The sequence below is a fragment of the Lolium perenne genome, chromosome 4 (assembly GCF_019359855.2).
Source record: "Lolium perenne isolate Kyuss_39 chromosome 4, Kyuss_2.0, whole genome shotgun sequence".
Classification (NCBI taxonomy): domain Eukaryota; kingdom Viridiplantae; phylum Streptophyta; class Magnoliopsida; order Poales; family Poaceae; genus Lolium; species Lolium perenne.
In genome coordinates, this window is record NC_067247.2 from 397,950,943 (window position 1) to 397,967,254 (window position 16,312).

A 16,312-nucleotide genomic window follows, 5' to 3' on the forward strand; every position below is an offset into this window, starting at 1 on the left:
GATGGCGACACATGCTGTTAGGAGAGGGGAGGGGAGATGGACAATGGAAATGAGAGACTGGTGCCATGGTGAGGGGCAGGACATATTAGCCAAACGCAGAGGCGGCAGAAGGCGCGCTTTGCCGGCGTGGGAGCGACTGTGACAGATGCAGCGTCTCCGCTGTGGCGGCGGAAGTGGAACGCAACGGCGCGTGGGTTTGTCTGTGTACATGGAGTGGCCCAGGGCTTCTGATTTGTAAATCAGCTGTTTGCTTGGACGGAGTGAAACTGATGGGCATCAGATGTTGTCTTGCAGGGAGCTATCTGAAGGAAGTTCAGCCGATCTAAATTTAGTAGGTACACTTTTCTCCTAGCACAAACGCTCTAAATTGATATCTGTATCTAGCTAGCATGAAAGCATGAAATTTCAGCATAAGGGAACATGTTAGTGTCATCAATGGTTAGCAGTATAAATTGATTGATTATGACTTGGTTTTGAATAGCGTGCTATATCGCCTCTATAGTGGCTCTATAGCATTTTAAGGAAGGTGCTGCTGAATAAATCCATGTACATTTGTTCACTATTAGCATGCTATAGCACGAAAATAGTGGATTTTAATGGATGTTGCTATTTGTTATAGCGCGCTATTTTTTCATTGATTATGACACACATGAGGAAAAACATAAACTAAACACTGCCGATAACTGAACATATGTTCTTAATATACACATAGTGGGTCGTACTACATCTTATAAAAGCAGGACATGCTAAGCAAATCTATATGAAATCATACTGGCATGCACCACAAGTCTCAGTGTTTATCACAATGACATACAACATATAGCTTTCTCATTCTTCACATACCCTAGACTGGAGACACATATGCTATAGGCCAAACATGCTAAACATGTATGCACACAGTTTATTCCATCAGTAGAGATCTGCTGAGAGAATGAAAAATATATAAAAAAAAATAAGTATTAGAAAAGCATCAGGCAGTACACATTTGTACATAAATGTAATAGGCACTGACCAGAATGTGGTAACCAGAAACATGGGCAGCATATCACTCTAAAGGCTTGTTAACAACTCCCGTTACACAATATTACTTCTGCGTACAGGGATTGCCATCAGCGATAATGAGATCACATCAGGACAAAAAGCTTACAAAGCCCATAATCTGGATATGCAGCTTGATCATTTTTGAGGAGTGATACACAAATAAACTGAACGCAGCAGTAGCTATAAAACAGCTATTTATCATCAATAAGCATACACTTACTCATCTCCCTTTTTAGCTAAGGAAACTGGATCAATGAACAGAAGCACAATACTCTCTAAGCAATAAGATAACCTAATATATTAACTTGGCAGTGAATTAACAAAGAAATGGATAACCACTAAGAGATTCCTAACAGAAAACAATAACATAGGAAAGCAAGTTATGGATCTCTAGAAATACACAAATTCCTAAACCAAAATGTTGCTATTCATTCTGAAGAAAATAACAGATCTCCTTAAGTGAGATGACATACTCATATTGGTAGATGGACAACTGCGTTAACTCATAAACATAATGGCAGAATGCATATCCATGTTTTAACATGTGAACCCATGCATTGGTTACCGGAAACAAAGGAGAGCGGGATAAAGTACAGATACATATGCAAGAATCTATACTTGTAGTTGCTTTCTTATCAATTGACAATATAGGACAGCATCATTACAATGAACTACCTTCCGCATTCCTAGTAGTGTCAATTAGTAAGGAATAGAGGAAAATAATTGATGAACTGTCTTTGATGATCCACAATCTAAGCATAACTATTGTCTCTTTCATTCAATGATTTACCAAAAGAAAAACGATCTGGAGGCTAAGAAACGTAGACATTTCAATAGATACCAAAGATAAGACCTCACTTCGATGGCATTCTTGCACGAAGAACTTTCTTTATGTGAACTGTCTAGTAAAGTCTGCCGCAGTTTCAAGAAAGGGACAAATAACTCAGAACTCCTAGATCAATGATGGTAAAACAAACTCATACAATCTTGCAAGGGCATTCAGCAACTACCCAACTCCATAGATGCAAATCAACAGTAAATGTGACAGCTCTACCACTTAGAGCTGGTGTTTCTCACACACGTATAGTGGACACACACTGAACTCAAAGGTAGAACTGAGTGACACAAGTACTTTGGAGCAGCTCAAAGTTGCTGCGTTTTCTCTCTACTACTTGGTATCCTGGACTGATACATATGGGGCTTATTTATACTAGTAGTGAGCTTCATAGAACAGCTCACGTACAACTATCCTAGGTGTGAACCTTTGACTGTTGGAAGCCAAAATGTCAAGCCGTCATATCCCTGCACTGCAGTTTTTATCTCCTGCAGCTTATCACATTGCAGCTTTGGCAGTTATCACCTGCAGCTTATCTTGCCATCGTGTCCACTTGCTCTACTTGCTGTCCTAGCCGTCATGCACAGATTCTGTTCACACTAAGCCAACTACTACTACTAAGTCATGCACATACAAGTGCATTCTTATTTGAGGCTAAGCAAACTTGCTACTACTACTCTACTAGCAACTGATTAAACAACAATTCTCCCCCTAATCTAGTTGCGGTAGAGGTTGATGACGCCAATTCTTTCTCGCAGATTTTGAAACTGAACACGACCAAGTGCCTTGGTCAGAATATCTGCGAGTTGGTCTTCTGTGCCGATGTACTCGACCGTGACAGTTCCATCCTCAATGCAGTCCCTGATGTAGTGGTACCGCGTGTCGATGTGCTTGCTACGGTCATGGTACACTGGATTCTTGCACAGTTGGATCGCAGACTTATTGTCCACAAGCAGATCAGCGACGAGAGGAGCAGATCCCAGCAAGTCGCCGAGCAGACGGCCGAGCCAAACACCTTGACACGCCGTCGTCGCCGCTGCGATGTACTCAGACTCGCAGGATGACAATGCCACCACCCTTTGCTTCTGGCTCTGCCATGACACTGGGCAATTTCCGAAGAAGAAGAGTGTACCTGTGGTACTCTTCCTGTCATCGATATCACCAGCGTGATCTGCATCGCTGTAGCCGATCAGGTGTGCACCTTCTGGCGCGGAGGAGAACGAACAGCCGGTGTCGATCGTCCCCGCAATGTAGCGGAGCAGGTGCTTCACAGCACTCAGGTGCTCCGTGGTGGGCGCTTCCATGAAGCGGCTCACCATGCCAACGGCGAAGCTGATGTGCGGCCTCGTGTGCACGAGGTAACGCAGACTGCCGACAATGCTGCGGTACAGCGTGACGTCGACCGGAGGATTCGTGCTCCTCTTCGAGAGCTTCAGCCTTGGTTCCATCGGCACATGAGCTGCGTTGCAGTCAGCCATGCCCGCCTTTTCGAGCACCTTCGCTGCGAAGGCGCTCTGCTTCAGCGTGATGTAGCCAGGAGCCTGACATACCTCGATTCCCAGGTACAGGGTGAGCAAGCCCAGGTCGCTCATCTTGAACTTGCTGCACATCTGCTGCTTGAAGCTTGAGATTGCAGTGGTGCTCCCTCTTGTGACGACGAGATCGTCGACGTAGACGCCGAGCAGGAGCCGTGAGTCACCCTCTCCATGAGTGTACACGGCATGCTCCGAAGCACTCCGTACGAAACCGAGTGACACCAACACGGCATGGAGCTTGGTGTTCCATGCGCGCGGGGCCTGACGGAGACCGTAGAGTGCCTTGTGGAGGCGCATCACCTTGCTCGAGTTGTTGCCGTCGACGAATCCTGGCGGCTGAGTCACATACACTTCCTCCCCCAAATCACCGTTGAGGAATGATGTCTTCACGTCCATGTGGTGGACCTCCCACTTGAATTGGGCAGCGACGGCGATCAGGAGCCTGACAGAGTCCAGTCGCGCCACGGGGGCAAAGACTTCATCGAAGTCAATCCCTGGCCGCTGGACGTATCCCTTCGCGACGAGCCTGGCCTTGTGCTTGAGGACGTGACCATCGGCGTCGCGCTTGAACTTGAAGATCCACTTCAATCCGATGGGCTTGTGACCCGGCGGTAGATCAACAAGCGACCATGTCTGGTTCTCCTCGATTGACTGCAGCTCATCGACCATGGCGAACCGCCAATCTTCGTCTCCTTCGGCCTCGGCGAGCGTTGCTGGCTCGCCTGTGGGAGTGAGGAGGAGGCGCTCCGCCCGCCCTGGATTCTCCTCATCTGGGTTGAGGAAGTCTCGAATGTTGCGGTAGCGAGCGAGACTTGGGTCAACTCCAGCATCTAGATTCTCAATGCCTCCATCTGCTGGTGGAGAGACGAAACGCACGGGCTGGTCTGATGCCGCAGAGATGGGCCGACCCACCAATGGCGGCCCAGTCGGAGCCGATGCTGCCTGTGGTGACGGCGAAGGAGAGCTTGATGCAGGTGCCGCTTCAACTGGTTTCTCCAACGGTGTTGCCGTTGGTTGCGACATCGTCCAACTCTCCACAGCGAGAGTGGCGGCGCCGTCATTGTGCTCTCCCCAATCCCAGCTCGCGGCCTCGTCGAAGATGACGTCGCGGGAGACATGGAGGCACTTCTTCTCCGGGTCATATAGGCGATACGCCTTGCTTCCTTCCTCATACCCAAGCATCACCATCGGGCGGCTGCGGTCATCAAGCTTCTTCAAGCCTGGTTTCGTCTCCTTCGCGTATGCCTTGCAGCCGAACACGCGAAGAAAGTGAACGCTAGGTTTTCTGCCATACCAGGCTTCAAATGGTGTCTTCCCTTCCAGGCTCCTTGTCAAGGATCTGTTTAGGATGAACACCGCTGTTGCTGCCGCTTCTCCCCAGAACTTAGCTGGGACGGATTTCGCCTTGAGCATGCTCCGGACAGCGCCAACGATCGTCTGGTTCCGCCGTTCCACTACCCCATTCTGTTGTGGAGAATAGGGGGCAGTGAGGTGACGCTGGACGCCATGCTCTGCGCACCACTCGGCGAACTCGTTCGCCGTGAACTCACCGCCCCGATCAGTGCGGAGCACGCGCAGAGGACGCTGCGTCTCCTTCTCCGTCTCGGCCTGGAAACGCCGAATTGCCGCAGCTGCCTCATCCTTCGACCTGAGCAGGTACAGCCACATGTACCGGCTGTTGTCGTCGACGAGCAAGAGGAAGTACTTCTTCCCTCCCGGTGTTGCTGGCGAGATTGGACCGCAGAGGTCACCGTGCACGAGCTCAAGAGGCGTCGTGGCACGGTACTTGGTTGCTGCAGGAAATGGGGAGCGTCGGTGCTTCCCCGCGACGCAGGCTTCGCAAAGCTGCTCGGCATGGCTGATGGTGGGGAGACCGCGCACCACTCCCTTCCTCGACATCTTCTCGAGGCTATCGAAGCTCTGATGGACGAAGCGTGAGTGCCAGCGCCACGCGTCGTCATTGGCGTGCGCCGCCAGACACACTGGCTGCACGATTTGGAGCTGCGCCACGTAGAGTCTGTTCATCGTCCTTGGCACCTTGGCGATCAGGACCTTGGCACGATCGCGGACCTCCATGTAGCCGTGCTCGACGTGGGTGGGGTACCCGAGCTCGTCTAGCTGCCCAATGCTGACGATGTTCGACTTGAGCCGTGGGATCCAGTACACGCTGGCCAGCTCGTGATGTCGCTCATTGTTGATGACGAAGAGGACGGTTCCGCGGCCGCAGATGTCGACAACCGATCCATCGCCGAAGCGCACCTTGCCGGAGACAGTCCTGTCCAGCTCGGCGAAGACGCTGTCGTCGCCGGTCATGTGGTTCGACGCTCCCGTGTCGAGGTACCACGCTGCGTCAGTGTCGTGCGCCGTGCGCCTGAACACGACGCGGGCGCGCTCCTCGTTGAGATACACCTGCTCCCCCGTAGGCAGTGCAGGTGGATCAGTCGATGTCGAGGAGGCCTGCACGAGTAGTGCAGGAGATGCGGGCTCGACGACGGTGGCCATGTGCAGCTCCGGGTCTGCTTTTCCGCCGTTCTCGTCCTGGATCAGGTGCGCCGCCGCAGCAGCTTCATCGCGCTGCTTCTTGCGGCAGTCGCGCTTCCAGTGCCCCTTCTTGCCACAATAGTGGCAGTTTACGCGGTCAGCGTTGCTGCTGGAGCCTTGCGATAGCGAGGACTTGGGCGGTGGCTTGCCACCCTTTTGTCCACCGCCACCGTTCCCGCCAGAGTCGCCTCTACGTTGCTTCCTCCTTCTGTCCTCCCACTGCTTCTCTGTCAGCAGCAAGTTGCCACCGGAGGCAGTGGTGCCCTGCTCAGGGTTCAGGCGATCCTCGACGGCCCGAAGGTGTCCGACAACCTCCTCCACGGTGAGTGTGGCCGGGTTCATCATCGTCTCCATCGAGAAAGCGATCTGCACAAACTGATTAGGGACGACAGAGAGGAATTTCCTTACTATCTTCTCATCATCGCAGGTATCCCCGAGGGAGCGCATGGTGGCGGCGAGGTTCGTGATGCGCAACCCGAACTCGTCGATGCGCTCACCGTCCTTGAAGGCGATCGTCTCGAATTCAGTCCGGAGCCGCCGCATGCGTGAATCGCGCACACGATCGTTGCCCTGGTGCTGCACCTTGATCGCCTCCCACGCCGCCTTGGCGCTTCCCTTCCCGATCAGCATCGGATGCATCTCGGGTGGAGTGGAGCGGAGCAGTGCCGCCAAGGCCTGCTTGTCCTCTCTCCGAGAGACTGCGGCGTCCTCGATCGCGTCCCAGAGCGATGCCGCCTGCAGGTTCACCTCCATCACCATGGCCCAGTTGGTGTAGTCTCCGCGCTTGAGCATCGGGAAGACGAGGCTCGTACCGCCGCCTCCGCCGCTAGTCATCTCGCGGATCACCTCCCGCTGTACCACGACCTCGCCCCCGCCGTGTCGCACCCTGCTCCGTCCCCGACTTGGCGATCGCCGTCGCTCGTTTGCCGGAGGAGGGGTTGCGGACGCACGCCGCTGCTGGAGAGGTGGTGGTGCCGACATCTCCCAGGTTGCTCTGATACCAATTGACAGCTCTACCACTTAGAGCTGGTGTTTCTCACACACGTATAGTGGACACACACTGAACTCAAAGGTAGAACTGAGTGACACAAGTACTTTGGAGCAGCTCAAAGTTGCTGCGTTTTCTCTCTACTACTTGGTATCCTGGACTGATACATATGGGGCTTATTTATACTAGTAGTGAGCTTCATAGAACAGCTCACGTACAACTATCCTAGGTGTGAACCTTTGACTGTTGGAAGTCAAAATGTCAAGCCGTCATATCCCTGCACTGCAGTTTTTATCTCCTGCAGCTTATCACATTGCAGCTTTGGCAGTTATCACCTGCAGCTTATCTTGCCATCGTGTCCACTTGCTCTACTTGCTGTCCTAGCCGTCATGCACAGATTCTGTTCACACTAAGCCAACTACTACTACTAAGTCATGCACATACAAGTGCATTCTTATTTGAGGCTAAGCAAACTTGCTACTACTACTCTACTAGCAACTGATTAAACAACAAAATGAACTGCCAATGCCTTGTCTAGAAACATGCAATAGAATCACTGAGATATGTTACTATCATCACCAAAAATACCAAGGACTGATACCACTCTATTTTACAACCAATGGAAGAGCTAGAATGCCCATAAAACATGGGACGCATTGCAACTGAAAGAGATGAACATGTACTACAGTATACATGGATTTAAGAGGAAAATAGCATTTGCTTAGGCACCCATGATGTAAGTGGATTACATGCTAAAACATTGGTCAGAACTAAGGAGTAATTACACTTTTTAGATAGATGTACAGAAATAGTCTGTAATAATGTAGAGAGAGCATCTGGTCTATGAAATAAAAGAGTGAAATTCAGTTGAGCAAATTTACAGTGAATAAAATTAAGGATCCACTTAAAATAAGCTCATGTTTGCACCTCTCATAAATTCGCCCTCAAGTAAACGTTGAGCTTGCAACCCTGCTCCAGCAGCCAAGTGAGTGCGATGGGAGCAGCCCTCTCTTTTAGCATTCAGTTTACATATGAATCTGCACCGTGAAAGAATCGGGGAAAAGGTAATCAGCTGCGGGCCTAAGCATGATAAGTGGCATGTAATCAGATTAAACTACAAATATGTACACCTTTATTGCGAAGAATCAACAGCCAACTTATATACACAATTGGCAGATAAACAAGTAAGGCGGAGCAGATACATCAAATGTATATCTAGGCCAGTAAAACCTGGACGTTAAGCTAGCAAGAAATTTGAAAACGAACAGAAATGAAGATTTCAAATTAAGAACCTGAATGTCAATGAGTCCATAGGTCGAAATATTACATCATCTATGATCCCTTGTATATATATTCATCAATTAACTTCCATGGGAATACCCGTGGTACCTTATTTGGTCGATCAGAATAAGATTGACTGGGCTCCACCATAAGGCATCCGTTATTTCACCCCATTTAGTATTACATATAAAGGTGCTAAATAGGTCTGATGTTCCATGCACATGACAAATAGCCATGCCATCATGATAATTATGGGCAACGTAACATGGAAAGCTAGAGTGAAGAATGTGTTGAACCATCAATATCCAGTTTAATTTCCTTCACCTAGAGAAACAGAGATACCTTAGAAGTTTTTGATCTTGGTGAATCCAGATTAACAAAATGGTAGTTTAGCCAGCAAGAGATAATATAAAAATATGAATCAACCACAAGGTGTTGCGAGTCGGGGCTCTCCTCTTCTGCAATGGAATCTAAAATAATAGTTCTCTAGCACAAGGTTCGCCTTATATGAGGTACCTCCATTGAAGTCCGCCTACTAAAGTGCCAACACATGAAGCATGTACGACAGGTATATTGGTATCATGGTAAGCAAAGCTTTTTTCTCTGTCCTCGGAATCTTGAAACAAAACTAACTTTAGACCACTTAATTTAGTTCATTCATATTTCCCCCAAGAAATATAAAATCAGCATCTCCAGCTTGTCAAAACAAAACTGAAATTTACATTACGGTATATGGAGTTAGTTGACCAGGGTATTCTCAAATATAAGCTCATCATAATAAATCAATGTTCACGTCCCTAAAACAGAAAATGGTGGCATAGGAATGATGATTGTGAAGTGAAAAGCATGTCAGTTATGACATTTTCTCTAGGTAATGGCTATTATGAGAGTGCTCCTGTAGTTGCACTGGAAACACTAAGATGGTCTCCTGTATTGTTCAGCTAAATAATGAAAACCCTTTACATAATTATGCTCTTACTTCAGGAAAATAATAGACAAAATAAGATTAAAATCAATGTATATACCTAAATTTAACTACAGTTGTCATGATTACTTCATCTACCTTCGCGACTAAGCAGACGCCCAACAGACCACTGCAAATGTGACGAACATCAACAAAATTCAGCCATTGTCTAGCAGCAACAGCAGCATAAGTGAGAGCTGTTCAGCTATATAGTGTTCAAATGCATCTGAACATATCTCAGTTGTCCAAAATTACAAACAAATAAATCTAAAACATGGATGATCACAATTACCACATATGGAGCCACAAGATTGTAGGGAACACAAAGTAATCTACATGTACTTGCAATCATGCCTAAAATTTTCAGGATTTAAACCAATTATTAGTTACCTTGAAACTTCTCCTCTGACCTCGAGTAGTAGAAATAATTGGTTCCGAAGAAAGAGAGTAAGAAGCTGGACATTACTATGATTTGATCTCAGCGACCCTTGTGAATGCTCTTGCTGAAACAACATGGTAAAGAATCATTCGTTATGCACCTGATCTAAAAGAATCTATTTTTCTTCGTTGAAATTGCAATCTCCAGCAAATTAATATTGCAACAAAACGTAAGTCATAAAGAAAAAGCTGAATCAATCGCGTGTAGCCAAGAACTTGTCAAAAAGTAAGGAAAACGCATGATCTTGCAGGCCATGATACTCTGCTCTGGAAACTAAGAATCAAACAACACAAATTCTGTGGTACTGTACCATTGAGTTCGTCGACCAGGCAAGGCAACACGCCTCTACTTCCGCCCTGTCACCGCCGGTCGGGGATGCCTCCACGCAGCCCTCTGATGCTCGCCAGCGACGGGGATCTCCCGTGGGAGCCCTACCACGACCGGTACTCCCTCTTCTGCCCCCAAATGCCCCCGGTACGCCCCGTTGCTGGTCGCCGAGTTCGTGCGGTACAACCCGCGCAGTCTCCCCAACGCGCTCCTCGCTACCGCCCTCGTGTGCAGTCGAGGCCGCCGATGTCGACCGCCTCCGCGCGGCTCCCAGATCCCAGCATATCCGGCCACCGCGCCACGCGGCTCGAGGCCCTCTCCGTGCACGTGTGGAAGCTGCTCGCCGCGGCCGTGGACGGCTCCAACACGCACGGGGGTGTCCTCCATGGCCGCCGGGCGCGAAGGAGCCCGGCAAAGGGAGCTCGTGGCCAGGAGAGCTTGGGCAGGGTGGGATCCGGGAGGGAGCAGGCCATGTGGGGGCAGGGGAGTCCGCTGGAGTTGCCTATCCTCCACAGATGGTGGATGACCAAGCCGCCATTGATTTCTTGGTGTCGCCGCTCCCCGGATTTCTCCTGGATGAAACGGCGGTGGCCGCCGCTCGATGAAGTTGCCGGGAGGAACCAGCAGCAGCTGTCGGGTCTGGGCCACCTCGCCCGGGTATTCCAATGGACTCGTTGGCTTGACAGCGGATGGACTACGAACTTGATTCTTCTGAGGAAAAGGAAAAAAGAAGAGACATGGATCTGACGACTCAGCTCAATCCAAAACTTCACGTCACTGCACGTAGCAAACAAACCAGCTGTCGATTAATGAGAGCTACCACGATCTAACCGGGGTCCACCACGACCAGAATCCATCCATGGGACAAATGCGGCAGACCAGCATCACAGCTAAAGCCACCCAAAGCCCAAACGTAGAGAAATACAGAAGAGAAGAAAACGCCCTTGCAAATCCCTGGAAGGCACCTAAAGTGCACCCAGAAAAATACATGTGGAAATCAAACCATCTAAACCATACGTGTCAATCCCTAATTAATCCGGAAAATAATTCAAAATTAGGAGAAAAAAGATGTTTGTTAAGGATTAATATAGTAGTTATTTGGAAGATACATTAACTTCAGTTTTTTTTTGCATGTACATTAACTTCAGTATTGATCCTCTTAAATTCTTCTGCACTATGAATGATCTTCCTTTTATACGTAATGTATGGTAGTAGTAAATTCAGAATACCCGGGCAGTGCAAACCTGGAATTAATACAGAAGAGAAATTTTTTAGTAGAAGTAGCGTGATGTTCGCAATTCAATATACGGAATAATATAAACACATTGATATCAACTGGTATTTCCATTTTTACCTCTAAAAAGTGACCTTCAGCACTCTATTAACGGGATATCTACATGCTTCAGTTTAGCTAATTTAATAATTGATCCTAGAGTATAAGCACATCGTAGCTGATTAGAGCCAAACGTAGAAAAAATATACAATACAGAAATAAAGGGAAATTTATCAAACTACTTGAATCTAGAAACATGGAATATTGGACAGCAGTTCAAAGACACATATATGTCATCATCGTTCGTCATCGATTGCTTGACCGCTCAAACCAACCACGCTCACCCATAACTCCAACCATGCTTGAGTTCATTGGCGAATCTGTCCGTGTGGATGGTTCGTGATCAGGGCCTGGAGCTGTCGAGGCGACGTACGTGGTGGCATGCACAACAATAACCATGACAAAACTTGCATGGTACTTAAACTATTTCAATTTGATCGCCGAGCTGCAGGACCTGATCGTGTCCATGCAAGGTGATGAATTATTGGTATGGGTGTACGCAGCCTGGAGATGAAGTTGTTGTGTGATAATCAGGATTGGCTCTTTGTTTCTCGAGATGGTACAACCAAGTGTTTGTACTACTCCAGATGAATATTACTTTTTTTTTTAGATAATAGGGTGCGGATCCCCGGCCTCTGCATCAAAGTGATGCACACAGCCACCGCAATTATTAAAGAATAATATCTCAAAGTTTACAATTTAAGGGTCACTCAAAGTGGATACAAAAATCAGCCACCTAAAAAAAAGATCTATCCATCGATTCGCTTATGCTGTCGCCACCCACCCTGGCAGAAGATAGCCCGTACGACCATCGTCATTCGAGTACAGGCGGAATCCATGAGTCCACGGCGTTCCACAGGAAGAAGAAATGACCACATATGGATCCAGTAAGTCGTCTTGTTGATAACCTGCAAATAATGGGATGGTGTTGTCTTGTTAAAAATTATGTCATTTCTACAATTCCAAATAGCCCATAGCACAGCCGCAGTGCCTACTCTAATAAGCTCTTTGGATCTCTTATCCACCCCATTCAGCCAGCTCCCAAATAAATTACCAACACTAGAGGGTGGTTTAATGTTGAAAGTAAAATGTATGATCCTCCAAATATCACGAGCAAAAGGACATGAAATGAACAGATGTTGTACAGATTCATCTGCATCACAAAAAACGCATTTTTTACACCCAATCCATTTACGTTTAATCAAATTATCCTTAGTTAAAAGCTCCTTCCTATGTAAGAACCACAGGAAAATACGAATCTTTAAAGGAACTTTCAGCTTCCATAAGTATTTCCGCAGATACTGTGTATGGCCATTCAAAAGTTCAGCGTAATAGGATTTAGTGGAGTATACACCCGTCGGTGTAAGAGCCCAAAAAAATCTGTCCGGTTCATCTACAATTTGGACACGCATTAGTCTTTCAACTAGATGAAACCAAACCTCTCTATTATTCCCAATCAAGCTCCTTCTAAACCGAAGATTGATCGGGTTACTCCCAAAAACAGACGCCACTGTTATATTTTTATGAGAAGCAATCGCATACAAGGATGGGTATTCATCCGCAATCGAGTTGTTACCCAACCAATTGTCCTCCCAAAAACGAGTTTGATTCCCATCCCCGATTTTGAAAGACCCAAATTTGAGAAAATCGTCTTTAACTTTCATTATTCCTTTCAAAAAAGGTGAATCTGTAGATTTAAGTTGGACTTGGGACAACGTCTTTTCTCCCAAATATTTATTTGTAAGTAATTCCTTCCACACCCCCTCCTCCGTAAGTAGCTTAAATATCCATTTACTCAAAAGACATTTATTTTTAATCTCAAGCACTTCAATACCGAGCCCCCCTTGATCTTTTGGTCTACACACAATATTCCATTTAGTTAGTCTATATTTTCTCTTTTGCTGATTACTTTGCCAGAAAAATCTTGACCGATAATAATCTAATCTTTTACGAACCCCCTTGGGTATTTCGAAGAAAGACAACAGAAACATCGGCAAGCTAGTCAACACTGAATTAATGAGCACCAGACGATCACCGTATGATAACATCTTGGCTACCCATGCTCCCAATTTCCCGTCGAATCGATCCTCTACTGTTTTCCATTCTTTATTGAGTAATTTCCTATAGTGAATAGGTATACCCAGGTATTTAAATGGGAGTGAACCAATTTCGCACCCGAAAATATTTCGGTATTGGTCTCGCACCTCTACAGCTTTACCAAAACAATATAACTCGCTTTTGTGATAGTTGATTTTTAAACCCAAGAGTTGCTCAAAAAAAGCCAATATTAGTTTTATGTTCACAGCTTTCGCAATGTCATGCTCTAGAAACAATATTGTATCATCTGCATACTGGAGTATCGACACCCCACCATCCACCAAATGCGGTATTAACCCCCCCACTTGCCCATCCTCTTTAGCACGCATAATTAGAATGGCCAGCATATCAGCGACAAGATTAAACAACAAAGGAGACAACGGATCTCCTTGTCGCAAACCTTTTAACGTTTGAAAATAGTGTCCTATATCATCGTTCACCCTGATACCCACACTCCCCCCTTGAACAAACCTTGCAACCCATTCACACCACATCGGTTCAAATCCTTTCATACGAAGAACCTGTTGCAAAAAGTCCCAGTTCACCTTATCATAGGCCTTCTCAAAGTCGATTTTAAAAAGCACCCGTCTAATTTCTTCCTATGCATCTCGTGAATTGTCTCATGTAGCACAACCACTCCTTCCAAAATATTTCTCCCTGGGATAAACGCTGTTTGAGTTGGACGCACCACTCTACTCGCAATTGAAGTTACCCGATTGGTACCTACTTTTGTAAAAATCTTAAAACTCACATTTAATAAGCAAATCGGTCTATACTGTTCAATTCTACTGGCATTCTCAATTTTGGGCAGCAACGTAATGATCCCGCAATTAAGTTTATACAATGGTAGTTCACCCTTTCGCAATTGAGCAAACATATCCATTAGATCATTTTTTAAAATATGCCAAAATTTTTGATAAAACTCAGCCGGGAACCCGTCCGGACCAGGAGACTTATTATGTTCCATCTGTGATATCGCGTCATAGACCTCTTTCTCATTAAATTCTGCTGTCAAGATATAATTTTCGTCCGATGAAATTTGAGGCATGTCACTCGTAACGGCCTCTTCCATCGAGAAGAAATTTGGTTCTGGCGCACCAAATAATTTCTTATAGTATTCCGAAATGAACACTTTCAGATTTGTCTCCCCAACAATAGTTCCCTCATCTTGTTCAAGTTGAAAAATTCTTTTTTTCCTATGCCTACCATTGGCCATAATGTGGAAGTATCGCGTATTATTTCCACCCTCCTGAACATGCCGCACCTTTGCTCGTTGAGCCCACTTGGATTCTTCATCCCGCAGAAGTTTACCAAGCTGTATTTCCGCCTCCTTTTTTGCAGCCCGCTCAGCCGCATTTAAAAGGTTTGATTCCGATTTGATATCAAGTTGGTCTATAATAAGTAATAGTTTCTCTTTCAACTTTTTTGCATCGGCATTCGAGTTTTTTGCCCATCCACGAAGGAATTGTCTAATGTGTCTAATTTTATTTTGCCAACGTTCCACTGGAGTATTCCCCTCCTTCACTGAAGCCCACTCTTTCTCGATCATCTCTTTAAACCCTTCCTGGCGCATCCAGGATTGTTCAAAGTAGAAGTGATATTTATTACCCACATGAGCCTGATCGCCTGAGTCAATAATCAGTGGTGTATGGTCAGACCCCGTTCGAGTCATCGCATGAACAGACACCAGCGGAACTTTTGTTCCCAATCCACACTAGCTAGGAAACGGTCCAACTTCTCAAACGTTGGAGTCTCCCTTCTACTCGCCCAGGTATATTGCCGACCTGAAAGTTCTAGCTCTTTGAGCTCTAGACTCTCAATAATAGCGTTGAAAATAACAGGCCACCGCGCATTGAAATTGGAATTATTTTTTTCCTCCGCCCTCCTAATAATATTGAAATCCCCCCCTACGAGCAACGGAAGAGTCTCCCCTTCACAAATACGTACTAACTCAGCCAGGAAATCCGGTTTCCTCTTATCTTGTGCCGCCCCATAAACTACCACGAAAGACCATAAGAACCCATCTTTTTTGGATCGCACATGAAATTTTACGCAAAAATCACCTGTGACAACGCTTTGAGCAGTTAAAGATGTGCTATTGAAACCCACTAACATTCCTCCTGATCGGCCATGAGGAGGCATACAAAACCATGTGAAATCCAACCCGCCTGCCAAGAACTTAAGAAAGGGAGCTGAAAACGAAGATCTACCCGTTTCAACAATAGCCACAAAGTCTAATTTTTTCTCCCGTACAGCTTCGCAAACTGTCATATGTTTAGCAGTATCCCCAAACCCATCTGAATTCCAAACCATACCTTTCATTGTTTCTTACTTTTTAATTTAATTATTCGCGCACTACGTCTAGTAGGCCGTTGGCTAGACGCATTAGTCTTTCGGCCCCTTTTAACAATCTGTTTACTTGGCACTTGAAGGTCCGCATGACCGTCAATTGTGTCCTCATCGTCATCTAAATCCTCACATAAGTTTGTAGATCGTCGCATTACGAGACTAACCTCACTATCCTCTTTATGTAGGTTCTTTTGCAAGAAAATCAGACTTCTCTCCCGCTCAATTTTTCTAATAACCGAAATAGAAGAATTAATTTGTCCATTAGATTTTCCTAACGAAATACCTAGCCGATCAGCCCTATGTTTAATTTCAGTATCCGAAAAAGATAGAATCGAGAGGTTCGCATTTGTTGTACCTTTTGGGATGTCGAGGTTCTTTTTGCACGCCAATTCCACCGCTCGCTCCAGCGATGGTACGTCAGCGTTTGGTTGAGCTCGAATCCGCGCACTGGAACGGGCCACCACCTCCTCGAGACCGCCGAAAGCACGCATTTCCTCACGCGAAGGCCTCCCCTCCATGTTCACTCGACCACCACTGCACCCCTCGCCTAGGGATACCCGTGTAGGTGACAGAGTCGAGGAA

The 16,312-nt window shown here is 46.6% G+C and overlaps 1 long non-coding RNA gene across 5 annotated transcripts; it reads right to left on the reverse strand.

Moving 5' to 3' along the window:
• Positions 1 to 680: 680 nt before the first annotated feature.
• Positions 681 to 11,044, reverse strand: LOC139830754 (uncharacterized). Of its 5 annotated transcripts, XR_011744219.1 has the most exons (5): positions 9,935 to 11,044; positions 9,576 to 9,688; positions 7,868 to 9,315; positions 1,013 to 1,090; positions 681 to 923 (listed from the first exon to the last, which is right to left on the reverse strand). It is a non-coding gene; the product is annotated as an uncharacterized lncRNA (long non-coding RNA). The 5 variants fall into 5 exon arrangements; XR_011744220.1 differs by having other exon boundaries at positions 681 to 920; positions 7,868 to 9,688; XR_011744217.1 differs by having other exon boundaries at positions 7,868 to 9,688.
• Positions 11,045 to 16,312: the final 5,268 nt, after the last annotated feature.